This window comes from Misgurnus anguillicaudatus, chromosome 9 (genome assembly GCF_027580225.2).
Source record: "Misgurnus anguillicaudatus chromosome 9, ASM2758022v2, whole genome shotgun sequence".
Taxonomy (NCBI): domain Eukaryota; kingdom Metazoa; phylum Chordata; class Actinopteri; order Cypriniformes; family Cobitidae; genus Misgurnus; species Misgurnus anguillicaudatus.
The window spans coordinates 10,483,954-10,502,075 of NC_073345.2; the positions used below are offsets into that span (position 1 = coordinate 10,483,954).

The 18,122-nt window shown below is 45.4% G+C and overlaps 30 non-coding genes across 30 annotated transcripts; all 30 read left to right on the forward strand.

The window, feature by feature from the left end:
• Positions 1-823: 823 nt before the first annotated feature.
• Positions 824-913, forward strand: trnar-ucu (transfer RNA arginine (anticodon UCU)). Its single transcript is given in 2 exon segments — positions 824-860; positions 878-913. It is a non-coding gene; the product is annotated as a tRNA-Arg (tRNA).
• Positions 914-1,014: 101 nt separating this feature from the next.
• On the forward strand, positions 1,015-1,088 carry trnat-agu (transfer RNA threonine (anticodon AGU)). Its single transcript has one exon. It is a non-coding gene; the product is annotated as a tRNA-Thr (tRNA).
• Positions 1,089-1,537: 449 nt separating this feature from the next.
• On the forward strand, positions 1,538-1,611 carry trnat-ugu (transfer RNA threonine (anticodon UGU)). Its single transcript has one exon. It is a non-coding gene; the product is annotated as a tRNA-Thr (tRNA).
• A 97-nt stretch (positions 1,612-1,708) lies between these two features.
• trnat-cgu (transfer RNA threonine (anticodon CGU)) lies at positions 1,709-1,782 on the forward strand. The gene has a single exon. It is a non-coding gene; the product is annotated as a tRNA-Thr (tRNA).
• A 1,140-nt stretch (positions 1,783-2,922) lies between these two features.
• trnar-ucu (transfer RNA arginine (anticodon UCU)) lies at positions 2,923-3,012 on the forward strand. Its single transcript is given in 2 exon segments — positions 2,923-2,959; positions 2,977-3,012. It is a non-coding gene; the product is annotated as a tRNA-Arg (tRNA).
• A 624-nt stretch (positions 3,013-3,636) lies between these two features.
• On the forward strand, positions 3,637-3,710 carry trnat-ugu (transfer RNA threonine (anticodon UGU)). Its single transcript has one exon. It is a non-coding gene; the product is annotated as a tRNA-Thr (tRNA).
• A 97-nt stretch (positions 3,711-3,807) lies between these two features.
• Positions 3,808-3,881, forward strand: trnat-cgu (transfer RNA threonine (anticodon CGU)). Its single transcript has one exon. It is a non-coding gene; the product is annotated as a tRNA-Thr (tRNA).
• Positions 3,882-5,021: 1,140 nt separating this feature from the next.
• trnar-ucu (transfer RNA arginine (anticodon UCU)) lies at positions 5,022-5,111 on the forward strand. Its single transcript is given in 2 exon segments — positions 5,022-5,058; positions 5,076-5,111. It is a non-coding gene; the product is annotated as a tRNA-Arg (tRNA).
• A 624-nt stretch (positions 5,112-5,735) lies between these two features.
• Positions 5,736-5,809, forward strand: trnat-ugu (transfer RNA threonine (anticodon UGU)). The gene has a single exon. It is a non-coding gene; the product is annotated as a tRNA-Thr (tRNA).
• Positions 5,810-7,100: 1,291 nt separating this feature from the next.
• Positions 7,101-7,190, forward strand: trnar-ucu (transfer RNA arginine (anticodon UCU)). Its single transcript is given in 2 exon segments — positions 7,101-7,137; positions 7,155-7,190. It is a non-coding gene; the product is annotated as a tRNA-Arg (tRNA).
• A 101-nt stretch (positions 7,191-7,291) lies between these two features.
• trnat-agu (transfer RNA threonine (anticodon AGU)) lies at positions 7,292-7,365 on the forward strand. Its single transcript has one exon. It is a non-coding gene; the product is annotated as a tRNA-Thr (tRNA).
• Positions 7,366-7,814: 449 nt separating this feature from the next.
• trnat-ugu (transfer RNA threonine (anticodon UGU)) lies at positions 7,815-7,888 on the forward strand. The gene has a single exon. It is a non-coding gene; the product is annotated as a tRNA-Thr (tRNA).
• A 97-nt stretch (positions 7,889-7,985) lies between these two features.
• On the forward strand, positions 7,986-8,059 carry trnat-cgu (transfer RNA threonine (anticodon CGU)). Its single transcript has one exon. It is a non-coding gene; the product is annotated as a tRNA-Thr (tRNA).
• A 1,140-nt stretch (positions 8,060-9,199) lies between these two features.
• trnar-ucu (transfer RNA arginine (anticodon UCU)) lies at positions 9,200-9,289 on the forward strand. The gene is given in 2 exon segments: positions 9,200-9,236; positions 9,254-9,289. It is a non-coding gene; the product is annotated as a tRNA-Arg (tRNA).
• Positions 9,290-9,390: 101 nt separating this feature from the next.
• On the forward strand, positions 9,391-9,464 carry trnat-agu (transfer RNA threonine (anticodon AGU)). The gene has a single exon. It is a non-coding gene; the product is annotated as a tRNA-Thr (tRNA).
• A 449-nt stretch (positions 9,465-9,913) lies between these two features.
• Positions 9,914-9,987, forward strand: trnat-ugu (transfer RNA threonine (anticodon UGU)). The gene has a single exon. It is a non-coding gene; the product is annotated as a tRNA-Thr (tRNA).
• A 97-nt stretch (positions 9,988-10,084) lies between these two features.
• On the forward strand, positions 10,085-10,158 carry trnat-cgu (transfer RNA threonine (anticodon CGU)). Its single transcript has one exon. It is a non-coding gene; the product is annotated as a tRNA-Thr (tRNA).
• Positions 10,159-11,298: 1,140 nt separating this feature from the next.
• Positions 11,299-11,388, forward strand: trnar-ucu (transfer RNA arginine (anticodon UCU)). Its single transcript is given in 2 exon segments — positions 11,299-11,335; positions 11,353-11,388. It is a non-coding gene; the product is annotated as a tRNA-Arg (tRNA).
• Positions 11,389-12,012: 624 nt separating this feature from the next.
• Positions 12,013-12,086, forward strand: trnat-ugu (transfer RNA threonine (anticodon UGU)). Its single transcript has one exon. It is a non-coding gene; the product is annotated as a tRNA-Thr (tRNA).
• A 97-nt stretch (positions 12,087-12,183) lies between these two features.
• trnat-cgu (transfer RNA threonine (anticodon CGU)) lies at positions 12,184-12,257 on the forward strand. Its single transcript has one exon. It is a non-coding gene; the product is annotated as a tRNA-Thr (tRNA).
• Positions 12,258-13,397: 1,140 nt separating this feature from the next.
• On the forward strand, positions 13,398-13,487 carry trnar-ucu (transfer RNA arginine (anticodon UCU)). The gene is given in 2 exon segments: positions 13,398-13,434; positions 13,452-13,487. It is a non-coding gene; the product is annotated as a tRNA-Arg (tRNA).
• Positions 13,488-13,588: 101 nt separating this feature from the next.
• On the forward strand, positions 13,589-13,662 carry trnat-agu (transfer RNA threonine (anticodon AGU)). Its single transcript has one exon. It is a non-coding gene; the product is annotated as a tRNA-Thr (tRNA).
• Positions 13,663-14,111: 449 nt separating this feature from the next.
• On the forward strand, positions 14,112-14,185 carry trnat-ugu (transfer RNA threonine (anticodon UGU)). The gene has a single exon. It is a non-coding gene; the product is annotated as a tRNA-Thr (tRNA).
• A 97-nt stretch (positions 14,186-14,282) lies between these two features.
• Positions 14,283-14,356, forward strand: trnat-cgu (transfer RNA threonine (anticodon CGU)). The gene has a single exon. It is a non-coding gene; the product is annotated as a tRNA-Thr (tRNA).
• Positions 14,357-15,496: 1,140 nt separating this feature from the next.
• On the forward strand, positions 15,497-15,586 carry trnar-ucu (transfer RNA arginine (anticodon UCU)). The gene is given in 2 exon segments: positions 15,497-15,533; positions 15,551-15,586. It is a non-coding gene; the product is annotated as a tRNA-Arg (tRNA).
• Positions 15,587-15,687: 101 nt separating this feature from the next.
• On the forward strand, positions 15,688-15,761 carry trnat-agu (transfer RNA threonine (anticodon AGU)). The gene has a single exon. It is a non-coding gene; the product is annotated as a tRNA-Thr (tRNA).
• Positions 15,762-16,210: 449 nt separating this feature from the next.
• Positions 16,211-16,284, forward strand: trnat-ugu (transfer RNA threonine (anticodon UGU)). The gene has a single exon. It is a non-coding gene; the product is annotated as a tRNA-Thr (tRNA).
• Positions 16,285-16,381: 97 nt separating this feature from the next.
• On the forward strand, positions 16,382-16,455 carry trnat-cgu (transfer RNA threonine (anticodon CGU)). Its single transcript has one exon. It is a non-coding gene; the product is annotated as a tRNA-Thr (tRNA).
• Positions 16,456-17,595: 1,140 nt separating this feature from the next.
• On the forward strand, positions 17,596-17,685 carry trnar-ucu (transfer RNA arginine (anticodon UCU)). Its single transcript is given in 2 exon segments — positions 17,596-17,632; positions 17,650-17,685. It is a non-coding gene; the product is annotated as a tRNA-Arg (tRNA).
• Positions 17,686-17,786: 101 nt separating this feature from the next.
• On the forward strand, positions 17,787-17,860 carry trnat-agu (transfer RNA threonine (anticodon AGU)). Its single transcript has one exon. It is a non-coding gene; the product is annotated as a tRNA-Thr (tRNA).
• Positions 17,861-18,122: the final 262 nt, after the last annotated feature.

Genomic DNA, 18,122 nt, shown 5'->3' on the forward strand with positions numbered 1-18,122 from the left:
GGAAGGGTCTACGGTTATATTTGTGTTTCTTATACCTGTCTATATTAAAAGATAGTTTGAAAATTTTAGGATGCCCTGACGTAGGTGTAAATGTCCATGTCTTGTCAACAAATTGTTCAAACCCAGCCATTCCTTCTTTTCTGCGGCTCCGCTCTCCGGTTTACATGGAAGGCAGAAGGTTCCAGGAGAAAATATGACTGACATGTTGCCGTTTTGAATAGACTTGAAGCCATGTGACGTTAGGGTGCCCAGTAACAACTGGTCAAAGAGCCTATCTTGTCAACAGACTGTTCAAATCCACGCCATGCCTTTCTTTCAACGGCTGTGCTTTCCGATCTACATTAAAGGAAGGAGGTCTACAGGGAAATCCAACTTTCTTGTACTTGGCTTTATTCAAATAATGCTATGCAATTTCAGGATGCCCTGGCATAGCTGTGCAGTTATCATGTCTTGTAAACAGATTGTTCAAATCCCGGGATTCCATCATTTCAGCGGCTGTTCTCTCTGGTCTACATGAAAGGCAGGAGGTCCCGTAGTAGGGAACATGAAAGACTTGTTTGCGTTTTCAAAAGATCCAAAGACTTGTGACGTTAGGTTTCACAGCATTAGCTGGTCAAAGCGCCTGTCCTTTAATCTGGAGGTCCTGAAATCGGATCCCAGAACTGCCTCCCATTTGACAATTGTGCTCACTGTCATATGTAAAGAGCAGGAGGTACAAATAGTGACTGTAACTCTTGGGCTTAAATATACAAAAGCTCATAATAATACTTTAAATCTGTCTTCCTCCAGGATTATGTGCAAAACATCAAGGGGCTTTGCTGTTGGCTCTGTGGCGCAATGGATAGCGCATTGGACTTCTAGATTATGAAACGAAGCGATTCAAAGGTTGTGGGTTCGAGTCCCACCAGAGTTGTAGCCTTTTAGCTCTGATGGCCCTTCTTCACGGTTTTCTTCTCACATTGTTCTATCTGCTCATACTTTGACTGTCCGTTCCGCAAGCCACTGGAGGAAGGTGGCGCCGTGGCTTAGTTGGTTAAAGTGCCTGTCTAGTAAACAGGAGATCCTGGGTTCGAATCCCAGCGGTGCCTTTAGCTTGTTGCCAGCTATGGTCTAATTCTGTGGCTCTTTCTCAGTTGATATGTGCTACGTCCCGATAATTCATGGTTGTTGCGACAGCTGTCTCTTTTTAGTGAAAAGACCTAGACCAGTGTTTCCCAATCCTGGTCCTCGGGCACCCCCTCCCAGAAAGTTTTAGATGTCTCCTTATTTAAAACACCTGATTCGACTCATCAGCCTCCTTCCAAAATGGTAAACATGTGTCCCTAACAAGCTGATGAGTTAATTCAGGTGTGTTAAATAAGGAGACATCTAAAACTTTCTGGGAGCGGGTGCCCGAGGACCAGGGTTGGGAAACACTGACCTAGACGATGGGCAAAACTTTCCAGAAAACTTGCAAATGGACCATTCCAGTTTTTTGAAACTCTTTAGCCTAAAGCCTTCATTGATAAGACTTGACTCTGTCAGCTTGTCCTGTGAGGGCGCCATGGCTTAGCTGGTCAAAGCGCCTGTCTTGTAAACAGGAGATCCTGGGTTCAAATCCCAGTGGTGCCTTATGTAAGTGGTCGTGGTCTCTTACCCCCACTCAGGCGTTTTCTTTGTCAGATTGTTGTATCTCTTCACACTGTGACTCACACTCTCACATAGCGTAGGCGCTGTGGCTTAGTTGGTTAAAGCGCCTGTCTCGTAAACAGGAGGTCCTGGGTTCGAATCCCAGCGGTGCCTTTAGTCTGTGGCCAGCTAAGTGCTGTCTTTGACGGATGAAGTGCAACCCCCTTGATAATTCAAGGTTCTTATGAGAGCTCTCGTAACGTTCTGATAGTTTTGCTAAATGACCAATCCAATTCATGGACACTCATAAGCCTTCACTGATAGGACTTAATTCCTTAAGCAAACCCTTTTAGGGCACTATGGCTTGTGCCTGGCTTTAGGCTCAAGGGTGCCCATGGCCATAGCACCTGCCTTGTGGAGAAAAGGTTCTGGGTTCAAATCCCAGTGGTACCTTCCATCAATAATTGTAGGCTTTGGGCTTAATTAAAGGCGGAAGGGTCTACGGTTATATTTGTGTTTCTTATACCTGTCTATATTAAAAGATAGTTTGAAAATTTTAGGATGCCCTGACGTAGGTGTAAATGTCCATGTCTTGTCAACAAATTGTTCAAACCCAGCCATTCCTTCTTTTCTGCGGCTCCGCTCTCCGGTTTACATGGAAGGCAGAAGGTTCCAGGAGAAAATATGACTGACATGTTGCCGTTTTGAATAGACTTGAAGCCATGTGACGTTAGGGTGCCCAGTAACAACTGGTCAAAGAGCCTATCTTGTCAACAGACTGTTCAAATCCACGCCATGCCTTTCTTTCAACGGCTGTGCTTTCCGATCTACATTAAAGGAAGGAGGTCTACAGGGAAATCCAACTTTCTTGTACTTGGCTTTATTCAAATAATGCTATGCAATTTTAGGATGCCCTGGCATAGCTGTGCAGTTATCATGTCTTGTAAACATATTGTTCAAATCCCGGGATTCCATCATTTCAGCGGCTGTTCTCTCTGGTCTACATGAAAGGCAGGAGGTCCCGTAGTAGGGAACATGAAAGACTTGTTTGCGTTTTCAAAAGATCCAAAGACTTGTGACGTTAGGTTTCACAGCATTAGCTGGTCAAAGCGCCTGTCCTTTAATCTGGAGGTCCTGAAATCGGATCCCAGAACTGCCTCCCATTTGACAATTGTGCTCACTGTCATATGTAAAGAGCAGGAGGTACAAATAGTGACTGTAACTCTTGGGCTTAAATATACAAAAGCTCATAATAATACTTTAAATCTGTCTTCCTCCAGGATTATGTGCAAAACATCAAGGGGCTTTGCTATTGGCTCTGTGGCGCAATGGATAGCGCATTGGACTTCTAGATTATGAAACGAAGCGATTCAAAGGTTGTGGGTTCGAGTCCCACCAGAGGCGTAGCCTTTTAGCTCTGATGGCCCTTCTTCATGGTTTTCTTCTCACATTGTTGTATCTGCTCATACTTTGACTGTCCGTTCCGCAAGCCACTGGAGGAAGGTGTCGCCGTGGCTTAGTTGGTTAAAGTGCCTGTCTAGTAAACAGGAGATCCTGGGTTCGAATCCCAGCGGTGCCTTTAGCTTGTTGCCAGCTATGGTCTAATTCTGTGGCTCTTTCTCAGTTGATATGTGCTACGTCCCGATAATTCATGGTTGTTGCGACAGCTGTCTCTTTTTAGTGAAAAGACCTAGACCAGTGTTTCCCAATCCTGGTCCTCGGGCACCCCCTCCCAGAAAGTTTTAGATGTCTCCTTATTTAAAACACCTGATTCGACTCATCAGCCTCCTTCCAAAATGGTAAACATGTGTCCCTAACAAGCTGATGAGTTAATTCAGGTGTGTTAAATAAGGAGACATCTAAAACTTTCTGGGAGCGGGTGCCCGAGGACCAGGGTTGGGAAACACTGACCTAGACGATGGGCAAAACTTTCCAGAAAACTTGCAAATGGACCATTCCAGTTTTTTGAAACTCTTTAGCCTAAAGCCTTCATTGATAAGACTTGACTCTGTCAGCTTGTCCTGTGAGGGCGCCATGGCTTAGCTGGTCAAAGCGCCTGTCTTGTAAACAGGAGATCCTGGGTTCAAATCCCAGTGGTGCCTTATGTAAGTGGTCGTGGTCTCTTACCCCCACTCAGGCGTTTTCTTTGTCAGATTGTTGTATCTCTTCACACTGTGACTCACACTCTCACATAGCGTAGGCGCTGTGGCTTAGTTGGTTAAAGCGCCTGTCTCGTAAACAGGAGGTCCTGGGTTCGAATCCCAGCGGTGCCTTTAGTCTGTGGCCAGCTAAGTGCTGCCTTTGACGGATGAAGTGCAACCCCCTTGATAATTCAAGGTTCTTATGAGAGCTCTCGTAACGTTCTGATAGTTTTGCTAAATGACCAATCCAATTCATGGACACTCATAAGCCTTCACTGATAGGACTTAATTCCTTAAGCAAACCCTTTTAGGGCACTATGGCTTGTGCCTGGCTTTAGGCTCAAGGGTGCCCATGGCCATAGCACCTGCCTTGTGGAGAAAAGGTTCTGGGTTCAAATCCCAGTGGTACCTTCCATCAATAATTGTAGGCTTTGGGCTTAATTAAAGGCGGAAGGGTCTACGGTTATATTTGTGTTTCTTATACCTGTCTATATTAAAAGATAGTTTGAAAATTTTAGGATGCCCTGACGTAGGTGTAAATGTCCATGTCTTGTCAACAAATTGTTCAAACCCAGCCATTCCTTCTTTTCTGCGGCTCCGCTCTCCGGTTTACATGGAAGGCATAAGGTTCCAGGAGAAAATATGACTGACATGTTGCCGTTTTGAATAGACTTGAAGCCATGTGACGTTAGGGTGCCCAGTAACAACTGGTCAAAGAGCCTATCTTGTCAACAGACTGTTCAAATCCACGCCATGCCTTTCTTTCAACGGCTGTGCTTTCCGATCTACATTAAAGGAAGGAGGTCTACAGGGAAATCCAACTTTCTTGTACTTGGCTTTATTCAAATAATGCTATGCAATTTTAGGATGCCCTGGCATAGCTGTGCAGTTATCATGTCTTGTAAACAGATTGTTCAAATCCCGGGATTCCATCATTTCAGCGGCTGTTCTCTCTGGTCTACATGAAAGGCAGGAGGTCCCGTAGTAGGGAACATGAAAGACTTGTTTGCGTTTTCAAAAGATCCAAAGACTTGTGACGTTAGGTTTCACAGCATTAGCTGGTCAAAGCGCCTGTCCTTTAATCTGGAGGTCCTGAAATCGGATCCCAGAACTGCCTCCCATTTGACAATTGTGCTCACTGTCATATGTAAAGAGCAGGAGGTACAAATAGTGACTGTAACTCTTGGGCTTAAATATACAAAAGCTCATAATAATACTTTAAATCTGTCTTCCTCCAGGATTATGTGCAAAACATCAAGGGGCTTTGCTATTGGCTCTGTGGCGCAATGGATAGCGCATTGGACTTCTAGATTATGAAACGAAGCGATTCAAAGGTTGTGGGTTCGAGTCCCACCAGAGGCGTAGCCTTTTAGCTCTGATGGCCCTTCTTCATGGTTTTCTTCTCACATTGTTGTATCTGCTCATACTTTGACTGTCCGTTCCGCAAGCCACTGGAGGAAGGTGTCGCCGTGGCTTAGTTGGTTAAAGTGCCTGTCTAGTAAACAGGAGATCCTGGGTTCGAATCCCAGCGGTGCCTTTAGCTTGTTGCCAGCTATGGTCTAATTCTGTGGCTCTTTCTCAGTTGATATGTGCTACGTCCCGATAATTCATGGTTGTTGCGACAGCTGTCTCTTTTTAGTGAAAATACCTAGACCAGTGTTTCCCAATCCTGGTCCTCGGGCACCCCCTCCCAGAAAGTTTTAGATGTCTCCTTATTTAAAACACCTGATTCGACTCATCAGCCTCCTTCCAAAATGGTAAACATGTGTCCCTAACAAGCTGATGAGTTAATTCAGGTGTGTTAAATAAGGAGACATCTAAAACTTTCTGGGAGGGGGTGCCCGAGGACCAGGGTTGGGAAACACTGACCTAGACGATGGGCAAAACTTTCCAGAAAACTTGCAAATGGACCATTCCAGTTTTTTGAAACTCTTTAGCCTAAAGCCTTCATTGATAAGACTTGACTCCGTCAGCTTGTCCTGTGAGGGCGCCATGGCTTAGCTGGTCAAAGCGCCTGTCTTGTAAACAGGAGATCCTGGGTTCAAATCCCAGTGGTGCCTTCTGTAAGTGGTCGTGGTCTCTTACCCCCACTCAGTCGTTTTCTTTGTCAGATTGTTGTATCTCTTCACACTGTGACTCACCCTCTCACATTGCGTAGGCGCTGTGGCTTAGTAAACAGGAGGTCCTGGGTTCGAATCCCAGCGGTGCCTTTAGTCTGTGGCCAGCTAAGTGCTGTCTTTGACGGATGAAGTGCAACCCCTTGATAATTCAAGGTTCTTATGAGAGCTCTCGTAACGTTCTGATAGTTTTGCTAAATGACCAATCCAATTCATGGACACTCATAAGCCTTCACTGATAGGACTTAATTCCTTAAGCAAACCCTTTTAGGGCACTATGGCTTGTGCCTGGCTTTAGGCTCAAGGGTGCCCATGGCCATAGCACCTGCCTTGTGGAGAAAAGGTTCTGGGTTCAAATCCCAGTGGTACCTTCCATCAATAATTGTAGGCTTTGGGCTTAATTAAAGGCGGAAGGGTCTACGGTTATATTTGTGTTTCTTATACCTGTCTATATTAAAAGATAGTTTGAAAATTTTAGGATGCCCTGACGTAGGTGTAAATGTCCATGTCTTGTCAACAAATTGTTCAAACCCAGCCATTCCTTCTTTTCTGCGGCTCCGCTCTCCGGTTTACATGGAAGGCAGAAGGTTCCAGGAGAAAATATGACTGACATGTTGCCGTTTTGAATAGACTTGAAGCCATGTGACGTTAGGGTGCCCAGTAACAACTGGTCAAAGAGCCTATCTTGTCAACAGACTGTTCAAATCCACGCCATGCCTTTCTTTCAACGGCTGTGCTTTCCGATCTACATTAAAGGAAGGAGGTCTACAGGGAAATCCAACTTTCTTGTACTTGGCTTTATTCAAATAATGCTATGCAATTTTAGGATGCCCTGGCATAGCTGTGCAGTTATCATGTCTTGTAAACAGATTGTTCAAATCCTGGGATTCCATCATTTCAGCGGCTGTTCTCTCTGGTCTACATGAAAGGCAGGAGGTCCCGTAGTAGGGAACATGAAAGACTTGTTTTCCTTTTTTAAAAAGATCCAAAGACTTGTGACGTTAGGTTTCACAGCATTAGCTGGTCAAAGCGCCTGTCCTTTAATCTGGAGGTCCTGAAATCGGATCCCAGAACTGCCTCCCATTTGACAATTGTGCTCACTGTCATATGTAAAGAGCAGGAGGTACAAATAGTGACTGTAACTCTTGGGCTTAAATATACAAAAGCTCATAATAATACTTTAAATCTGTCTTCCTCCAGGATTATGTGCAAAACATCAAGGGGCTTTGCTGTTGGCTCTGTGGCGCAATGGATAGCGCATTGGACTTCTAGATTATGAAACGAAGCGATTCAAAGGTTGTGGGTTCGAGTCCCACCAGAGTCGTAGACTTTTAGCTCTGATGGCCCTTCTTCACGGTTTTCTTCTCACATTGTTCTATCTGCTCATACTTTGACTGTCCGTTCCGCAAGCCACTGGAGGAAGGTGGCGCCGTGGCTTAGTTGGTTAAAGTGCCTGTCTAGTAAACAGGAGATCCTGGGTTCGAATCCCAACGGTGCCTTTAGCTTGTTGCCAGCTATGGTCTAATTCTGTGGCTCTTTCTCAGTTGATATGTGCTACGTCCCGATAATTCATGGTTGTTGCGACAGCTGTCTCTTTTTAGTGAAAAGACCTAGACCAGTGTTTCCCAATCCTGGTCCTCGGGCACCCCCTCCCAGAAAGTTTTAGATGTCTCCTTATTTAAAACACCTGATTCGACTCATCAGCCTCCTTCCAAAATGGTAAACATGTGTCCCTAACAAGCTGATGAGTTAATTCAGGTGTGTTAAATAAGGAGACATCTAAAACTTTCTGGGAGCGGGTGCCCGAGGACCAGGGTTGGGAAACACTGACCTAGACGATGGGCAAAACTTTCCAGAAAACTTGCAAATGGACCATTCCAGTTTTTTGAAACTCTTTAGCCTAAAGCCTTCATTGATAAGACTTGACTCTGTCAGCTTGTCCTGTGAGGGCGCCATGGCTTAGCTGGTCAAAGCGCCTGTCTTGTAAACAGGAGATCCTGGGTTCAAATCCCAGTGGTGCCTTATGTAAGTGGTCGTGGTCTCTTACCCCCACTCAGGCGTTTTCTTTGTCAGATTGTTGTATCTCTTCACACTGTGACTCACACTCTCACATAGCGTAGGCGCTGTGGCTTAGTTGGTTAAAGCGCCTGTCTCGTAAACAGGAGGTCCTGGGTTCGAATCCCAGCGGTGCCTTTAGTCTGTGGCCAGCTAAGTGCTGCCTTTGACGGATGAAGTGCAACCCCCTTGATAATTCAAGGTTCTTATGAGAGCTCTCGTAACGTTCTGATAGTTTTGCTAAATGACCAATCCAATTCATGGACACTCATAAGCCTTCACTGATAGGACTTAATTCCTTAAGCAAACCCTTTTAGGGCACTATGGCTTGTGCCTGGCTTTAGGCTCAAGGGTGCCCATGGCCATAGCACCTGCCTTGTGGAGAAAAGGTTCTGGGTTCAAATCCCAGTGGTACCTTCCATCAATAATTGTAGGCTTTGGGCTTAATTAAAGGCGGAAGGGTCTACGGTTATATTTGTGTTTCTTATACCTGTCTATATTAAAAGATAGTTTGAAAATTTTAGGATGCCCTGACGTAGGTGTAAATGTCCATGTCTTGTCAACAAATTGTTCAAACCCAGCCATTCCTTCTTTTCTGCGGCTCCGCTCTCCGGTTTACATGGAAGGCAGAAGGTTCCAGGAGAAAATATGACTGACATGTTGCCGTTTTGAATAGACTTGAAGCCATGTGACGTTAGGGTGCCCAGTAACAACTGGTCAAAGAGCCTATCTTGTCAACAGACTGTTCAAATCCACGCCATGCCTTTCTTTCAACGGCTGTGCTTTCCGATCTACATTAAAGGAAGGAGGTCTACAGGGAAATCCAACTTTCTTGTACTTGGCTTTATTCAAATAATGCTATGCAATTTTAGGATGCCCTGGCATAGCTGTGCAGTTATCATGTCTTGTAAACAGATTGTTCAAATCCTGGGATTCCATCATTTCAGCGGCTGTTCTCTCTGGTCTACATGAAAGGCAGGAGGTCCCGTAGTAGGGAACATGAAAGACTTGTTTGCGTTTTCAAAAGATCCAAAGACTTGTGACGTTAGGTTTCACAGCATTAGCTGGTCAAAGCGCCTGTCCTTTAATCTGGAGGTCCTGAAATCGGATCCCAGAACTGCCTCCCATTTGACAATTGTGCTCACTGTCATATGTAAAGAGCAGGAGGTACAAATAGTGACTGTAACTCTTGGGCTTAAATATACAAAAGCTTATAATAATACTTTAAATCTGTCTTCCTCCAGGATTATGTGCAAAACATCAAGGGGCTTTGCTGTTGGCTCTGTGGCGCAATGGATAGCGCATTGGACTTCTAGATTATGAAACGAAGCGATTCAAAGGTTGTGGGTTCGAGTCCCACCAGAGTCGTAGCCTTTTAGCTCTGATGGCCCTTCTTCACGGTTTTCTTCTCACATTGTTCTATCTGCTCATACTTTGACTGTCCGTTCCGCAAGCCACTGGAGGAAGGTGGCGCCGTGGCTTAGTTGGTTAAAGTGCCTGTCTAGTAAACAGGAGATCCTGGGTTCGAATCCCAGCGGTGCCTTTAGCTTGTTGCCAGCTATGGTCTAATTCTGTGGCTCTTTCTCAGTTGATATGTGCTACGTCCCGATAATTCATGGTTGTTGCGACAGCTGTCTCTTTTTAGTGAAAAGACCTAGACCAGTGTTTCCCGGTCCTGGTCCTCGGGCGCCCCCTCCCAGGGGGTTTTGGATGTCTCCTTGTTTGAGGCATCTGATTCGACTCATCAGCCTCCTTCCAAAATGGTAAACATGTGTCCCTAACAAGCTGATGAGTTAATTCAGGTGTGTTAAATAAGGAGACATCTAAAACTTTCTGGGAGCGGGTGCCCGAGGACCAGGGTTGGGAAACACTGACCTAGACGATGGGCAAAACTTTCCAGAAAACTTGCAAATGGACCATTCCAGTTTTTTGAAACTCTTTAGCCTAAAGCCTTCATTGATAAGACTTGACTCTGTCAGCTTGTCCTGTGAGGGCGCCATGGCTTAGCTGGTCAAAGCGCCTGTCTTGTAAACAGGAGATCCTGGGTTCAAATCCCAGTGGTGCCTTATGTAAGTGGTCGTGGTCTCTTACCCCCACTCAGGCGTTTTCTTTGTCAGATTGTTGTATCTCTTCACACTGTGACTCACACTCTCACATAGCGTAGGCGCTGTGGCTTAGTTGGTTAAAGCGCCTGTCTCGTAAACAGGAGGTCCTGGGTTCGAATCCCAGCGGTGCCTTTAGTCTGTGGCCAGCTAAGTGCTGCCTTTGACGGATGAAGTGCAACCCCCTTGATAATTCAAGGTTCTTATGAGAGCTCTCGTAACGTTCTGATAGTTTTGCTAAATGACCAATCCAATTCATGGACACTCATAAGCCTTCACTGATAGGACTTAATTCCTTAAGCAAACCCTTTTAGGGCACTATGGCTTGTGCCTGGCTTTAGGCTCAAGGGTGCCCATGGCCATAGCACCTGCCTTGTGGAGAAAAGGTTCTGGGTTCAAATCCCAGTGGTACCTTCCATCAATAATTGTAGGCTTTGGGCTTAATTAAAGGCGGAAGGGTCTACGGTTATATTTGTGTTTCTTATACCTGTCTATATTAAAAGATAGTTTGAAAATTTTAGGATGCCCTGACGTAGGTGTAAATGTCCATGTCTTGTCAACAAATTGTTCAAACCCAGCCATTCCTTCTTTTCTGCGGCTCCGCTCTCCGGTTTACATGGAAGGCAGAAGGTTCCAGGAGAAAATATGACTGACATGTTGCCGTTTTGAATAGACTTGAAGCCATGTGACGTTAGGGTGCCCAGTAACAACTGGTCAAAGAGCCTATCTTGTCAACAGACTGTTCAAATCCACGCCATGCCTTTCTTTCAACGGCTGTGCTTTCCGATCTACATTAAAGGAAGGAGGTCTACAGGGAAATCCAACTTTCTTGTACTTGGCTTTATTCAAATAATGCTATGCAATTTTAGGATGCCCTGGCATAGCTGTGCAGTTATCATGTCTTGTAAACAGATTGTTCAAATCCCGGGATTCCATCATTTCAGCGGCTGTTCTCTCTGGTCTACATGAAAGGCAGGAGGTCCCGTAGTAGGGAACATGAAAGACTTGTTTGCGTTTTCAAAAGATCCAAAGACTTGTGACGTTAGGTTTCACAGCATTAGCTGGTCAAAGCGCCTGTCCTTTAATCTGGAGGTCCTGAAATCGGATCCCAGAACTGCCTCCCATTTGACAATTGTGCTCACTGTCATATGTAAAGAGCAGGAGGTACAAATAGTGACTGTAACTCTTGGGCTTAAATATACAAAAGCTCATAATAATACTTTAAATCTGTCTTCCTCCAGGATTATGTGCAAAACATCAAGGGGCTTTGCTATTGGCTCTGTGGCGCAATGGATAGCGCATTGGACTTCTAGATTATGAAACGAAGCGATTCAAAGGTTGTGGGTTCGAGTCCCACCAGAGGCGTAGCCTTTTAGCTCTGATGGCCCTTCTTCATGGTTTTCTTCTCACATTGTTGTATCTGCTCATACTTTGACTGTCCGTTCCGCAAGCCACTGGAGGAAGGTGTCGCCTTGGCTTAGTTGGTTAAAGTGCCTGTCTAGTAAACAGGAGATCCTGGGTTCGAATCCCAGCGGTGCCTTTAGCTTGTTGCCAGCTATGGTCTAATTCTGTGGCTCTTTCTCAGTTGATATGTGCTACGTCCCGATAATTCATGGTTGTTGCGACAGCTGTCTCTTTTTAGTGAAAATACCTAGACCAGTGTTTCCCGGTCCTGGTCCTCGGGCGCCCCCTCCCGGAGGGTTTTGGGTGTCTCCTTGTTTAAAACATCTGATTCGACTCATCAGCCTCCTTCCAAAATGGTAAACATGTGTCCCTAACAAGCTGATGAGTTAATTCAGGTGTGTTAAATAAGGAGACATCTAAAACTTTCTGGGAGGGGGTGCCCGAGGACCAGGGTTGGGAAACACTGACCTAGACGATGGGCAAAACTTTCCAGAAAACTTGCAAATGGACCATTCCAGTTTTTTGAAACTCTTTAGCCTAAAGCCTTCATTGATAAGACTTGACTCCGTCAGCTTGTCCTGTGAGGGCGCCATGGCTTAGCTGGTCAAAGCGCCTGTCTTGTAAACAGGAGATCCTGGGTTCAAATCCCAGTGGTGCCTTCTGTAAGTGGTCGTGGTCTCTTACCCCCACTCAGTCGTTTTCTTTGTCAGATTGTTGTATCTCTTCACACTGTGACTCACCCTCTCACATTGCGTAGGCGCTGTGGCTTAGTTGGTTAAAGCGCCTGTCTCGTAAACAGGAGGTCCTGGGTTCGAATCCCAGCGGTGCCTTTAGTCTGTGGCCAGCTAAGTGCTGTCTTTGACGGATGAAGTGCAACCCCCTTGATAATTCAAGGTTCTTATGAGAGCTCTCGTAACGTTCTGATAGTTTTGCTAAATGACCAATCCAATTCATGGACACTCATAAGCCTTCACTGATAGGACTTAATTCCTTAAGCAAACCCTTTTAGGGCACTATGGCTTGTGCCTGGCTTTAGGCTCAAGGGTGCCCATGGCCATAGCACCTGCCTTGTGGAGAAAAGGTTCTGGGTTCAAATCCCAGTGGTACCTTCCATCAATAATTGTAGGCTTTGGGCTTAATTAAAGGCGGAAGGGTCTACGGTTATATTTGTGTTTCTTATACCTGTCTATATTAAAAGATAGTTTGAAAATTTTAGGATGCCCTGACGTAGGTGTAAATGTCCATGTCTTGTCAACAAATTGTTCAAACCCAGCCATTCCTTCTTTTCTGCGGCTCCGCTCTCCGGTTTACATGGAAGGCAGAAGGTTCCAGGAGAAAATATGACTGACATGTTGCCGTTTTGAATAGACTTGAAGCCATGTGACGTTAGGGTGCCCAGTAACAACTGGTCAAAGAGCCTATCTTGTCAACAGACTGTTCAAATCCACGCCATGCCTTTCTTTCAACGGCTGTGCTTTCCGATCTACATTAAAGGAAGGAGGTCTACAGGGAAATCCAACTTTCTTGTACTTGGCTTTATTCAAATAATGCTATGCAATTTTAGGATGCCCTGGCATAGCTGTGCAGTTATCATGTCTTGTAAACAGATTGTTCAAATCACGGGATTCCATCATTTCAGCGGCTGTTCTCTCTGGTCTACATGAAAGGCAGGAGGTCCCGTAGTAGGGAACATGAAAGACTTGTTTGCGTTTTCAAAAGATCCAAAGACTTGTGACGTTAGGTTTCACAGCATTAGCTGGTCAAAGCGCCTGTCCTTTAATCTGGAGGTCCTGAAATCGGATCCCAGAACTGCCTCCCATTTGACAATTGTGCTCACTGTCATATGTAAAGAGCAGGAGGTACAAATAGTGACTGTAACTCTTGGGCTTAAATATACAAAAGCTCATAATAATACTTTAAATCTGTCTTCCTCCAGGATTATGTGCAAAACATCAAGGGGCTTTGCTGTTGGCTCTGTGGCGCAATGGATAGCGCATTGGACTTCTAGATTATGAAACGAAGCGATTCAAAGGTTGTGGGTTCGAGTCCCACCAGAGTCGTAGCCTTTTAGCTCTGATGGCCCTTCTTCACGGTTTTCTTCTCACATTGTTCTATCTGCTCATACTTTGACTGTCCGTTCCGCAAGCCACTGGAGGAAGGTGGCGCCGTGGCTTAGTTGGTTAAAGTGCCTGTCTAGTAAACAGGAGATCCTGGGTTCGAATCCCAGCGGTGCCTTTAGCTTGTTGCCAGCTATGGTCTAATTCTGTGGCTCTTTCTCAGTTGATATGTGCTACGTCCCGATAATTCATGGTTGTTGCGACAGCTGTCTCTTTTTAGTGAAAAGACCTAGACCAGTGTTTCCCAATCCTGGTCCTCGGGCACCCCCTCCCAGAAAGTTTTAGATGTCTCCTTATTTAAAACACCTGATTCGACTCATCAGCCTCCTTCCAAAATGGTAAACATGTGTCCCTAACAAGCTGATGAGTTAATTCAGATGTGTTAAATAAGGAGACATCTAAAACTTTCTGGGAGCGGGTGCCCGAGGACCAGGGTTGGGAAACACTGACCTAGACGATGGGCAAAACTTTCCAGAAAACTTGCAAATGGACCATTCCAGTTTTTTGAAACTCTTTAGCCTAAAGCCTTCATTGATAAGACTTGACTCTGTCAGCTTGTCCTGTGAGGGCGCCATGGCTTAGCTGGTCAAAGCGCCTGTCTTGTAAACAGGAGATCCTGGGTTCAAATCCCAGTGGTGCCTTCTGTAAGTGGTCGTGGTCTCTTACCCCCACTCAGTCGTTTTCTTTGTCAGATTGTTGTATCTCTTCACACTGTGACTCACACTCTCACATAGCGTAGGCGCTGTGGCTTAGTTGGTTAAAGCGCCTGTCTCGTAAACAGGAGGTCCTGGGTTCGCATCCCAGCGGTGCCTTTAGTCTGTGGCCAGCTAAGTGCTGCCTTTGACGGATGAAGTGCAACCCCCTTGATAATTCAAGGTTCTTATGAGAGCTCTCGTAACGTTCTGATAGTTTTGCTAAATGACCAATCCAATTCATGGACACTCATAAGCCTTCACTGATAGGACTTAATTCCTTAAGCAAACCCTTTTAGGGCACTATGGCTTGTGCCTGGCTTTAGGCTCAAGGGTGCCCATGGCCATAGCACCTGCCTTGTGGAGAAAAGGTTCTGGGTTCAAATCCCAGTGGTACCTTCCATCAATAATTGTAGGCTTTGGGCTTAATTAAAGGCGGAAGGGTCTACGGTTATATTTGTGTTTCTTATACCTGTCTATATTAAAAGATAGTTTGAAAATTTTAGGATGCCCTGACGTAGGTGTAAATGTCCATGTCTTGTCAACAAATTGTTCAAACCCAGCCATTCCTTCTTTTCTGCGGCTCCGCTCTCCGGTTTACATGGAAGGCAGAAGGTTCCAGGAGAAAATATGACTGACATGTTGCCGTTTTGAATAGACTTGAAGCCATGTGACGTTAGGGTGCCCAGTAACAACTGGTCAAAGAGCCTATCTTGTCAACAGACTGTTCAAATCCACGCCATGCCTTTCTTTCAACGGCTGTGCTTTCCGATCTACATTAAAGGAAGGAGGTCTACAGGGAAATCCAACTTTCTTGTACTTGGCTTTATTCAAATAATGCTATGCAATTTTAGGATGCCCTGGCATAGCTGTGCAGTTATCATGTCTTGTAAACAGATTGTTCAAATCCCGGGATTCCATCATTTCAGCGGCTGTTCTCTCTGGTCTACATGAAAGGCAGGAGGTCCCGTAGTAGGGAACATGAAAGACTTGTTTGCGTTTTCAAAAGATCCAAAGACTTGTGACGTTAGGTTTCACAGCATTAGCTGGTCAAAGCGCCTGTCCTTTAATCTGGAGGTCCTGAAATCGGATCCCAGAACTGCCTCCCATTTGACAATTGTGCTCACTGTCATATGTAAAGAGCAGGAGGTACAAATAGTGACTGTAACTCTTGGGCTTAAATATACAAAAGCTCATAATAATACTTTAAATCTGTCTTCCTCCAGGATTATGTGCAAAACATCAAGGGGCTTTGCTGTTGGCTCTGTGGCGCAATGGATAGCGCATTGGACTTCTAGATTATGAAACGAAGCGATTCAAAGGTTGTGGGTTCGAGTCCCACCAGAGTCGTAGCCTTTTAGCTCTGATGGCCCTTCTTCACGGTTTTCTTCTCACATTGTTCTATCTGCTCATACTTTGACTGTCCGTTCCGCAAGCCACTGGAGGAAGGTGGCGCCGTGGCTTAGTTGGTTAAAGTGCCTGTCTAGTAAACAGGAGATCCTGGGTTCGAATCCCAGCGGTGCCTTTAGCTTGTTGCCAGCTATGGTCTAATTCTGTGGCTCTTTCTCAGTTGATATGTGCTACGTCCCGATAATTCATGGTTGTTGCGACAGCTGTCTCTTTTTAGTGAAAAGACCTAGACCAGTGTTTCCCAATCCTGGTCCTCGGGCGCCCCCTCCCGGAAAGTTTTGGATGTCTCCTTGTTTGGAACACCTGATTCGACTCATCAGCCTCCTTCCAAAATGGTAAACATGTGTCCCTAACAAGCTGATGAGTTAATTCGGGTGTGTTAAGTGGGGAGACATCTGGAACTTTCTGGGAGCGGGTGCCCGAGGACCAGGGTTGGGAAACACTGACCTAGACGATGGGCAAAACTTTCCAGAAAACTTGCAAATGGACCATTCCAGTTTTTTGAAACTCTTTAGCCTAAAGCCTTCATTGATAAGACTTGACTCTGTCAGCTTGTCCTGTGAGGGCGCCATGGCTTAGCTGGTCAAAGCGCCTGTCTTGTAAACAGGAGATCCTGGGTTCAAATCCCAGTGGTGCCTTCTGTAAGTGGTCGTGGTCTCTTACCCCCACTCAGTCGTTTTCTTTGTCAGATTGTTGTATCTCTTCACACTGTGACTCACACTCTCACATAGCGTAGGCGCTGTGGCTTAGTTGGTTAAAGCGCCTGTCTCGTAAACAGGAGGTCCTGGGTTTGAATCCCAGCGGTGCCTTTAGTCTGTGGCCAGCTAAGTGCTGCCTTTGACGGATGAAGTGCAACCCCCTTGATAATTCAAGGTTCTTATGAGAGCTCTCGTAACGTTCTGATAGTTTTGCTAAATGACCAATCCAATTCATGGACACTCATAAGCCTTCACTGATAGGACTTAATTCCTTAAGCAAACCCTGTTAGGGCACTATGGCTTGTGCCTGGCTTTAGGCTCAAGGGTGCCCATGGCCATAGCACCTGCCTTGTGGAGAAAAGGTTCTGGGTTCAAATCCCAGTGGTACCTTCCATCAATAATTGTAGGCTTTGGGCTTAATTAAAGGCGGAAGGGTCTACGGTTATATTTGTGTTTCTTATACCTGTCTATATTAAAAGATAGTTTGAAAATTTTAGGATGCCCTGACGTAGGTGTAAATGTCCATGTCTTGTCAACAAATTGTTCAAACCCAGCCATTCCTTCTTTTCTGCGGCTCCGCTCTCCGGTTTACATGGAAGGCAGAAGGTTCCAGGAGAAAATATGACTGACATGTTGCCGTTTTGAATAGACTTGAAGCCATGTGACGTTAGGGTGCCCAGTAACAACTGGTCAAAGAGCCTATCTTGTCAACAGACTGTTCAAATCCACGCCATGCCTTTCTTTCACCGGCTGTGCTTTCCGATCTACATTAAAGGAAGGAGGTCTACAGGGAAATCCAACTTTCTTGTACTTGGCTTTATTCAAATAATGCTATGCAATTTTAGGATGCCCTGGCATAGCTGTGCAGTTATCATGTCTTGTAAACAGATTGTTCAAATCCCGGGATTCCATCATTTCAGCGGCTGTTCTCTCTGGTCTACATGAAAGGCAGGAGGTCCCGTAGTAGGGAACATGAAAGACTTGTTTGCGTTTTCAAAAGATCCAAAGACTTGTGACGTTAGGTTTCACAACATTAGCTGGTCAAAGCGCCTGTCCTTTAATCTGGAGGTCCTGAAATCGGATCCTAGAACTGCCTCCCATTTGACAATTGTGCTCACTGTCATATGTAAAGAGCAGGAGGTACAAATAGTGACTGTAACTCTTGGGCTTAAATATACAAAAGCTCATAATAATACTTTAAATCTGTCTTCCTCCAGGATTATGTGCAAAACATCAAGGGGCTTTGCTGTTGGCTCTGTGGCGCAATGGATAGCGCATTGGACTTCTAGATTATGAAACGAAGCGATTCAAAGGTTGTGGGTTCGAGTCCCACCAGAGTCGTAGACTTTTAGCTCTGATGGCCCTTCTTCACGGTTTTCTTCTCACATTGTTCTATCTGCTCATACTTTGACTGTCCGTTCCGCAAGCCACTGGAGGAAGGTGGCGCCGTGGCTTAGTTGGTTAAAGTGCCTGTCTAGTAAACAGGAGATCCTGGGTTCGAATCCCAGCGGTGCCTTTAGCTTGTTGCCAGCTATGGTCTAATTCTGTGGCTCTTTCTCAGTTGATATGTGCTACGTCCCGATAATTCATGGTTGTTGCGACAGCTGTCTCTTTTTAGTGAAAAGACCTAGACCAGTGTTTCCCAATCCTGGTCCTCGGGCACCCCCTCCCAGAAAGTTTTAGATGTCTCCTTATTTAAAACACCTGATTCGACTCATCAGCCTCCTTCCAAAATGGTAAACATGTGTCCCTAACAAGCTGATGAGTTAATTCAGGTG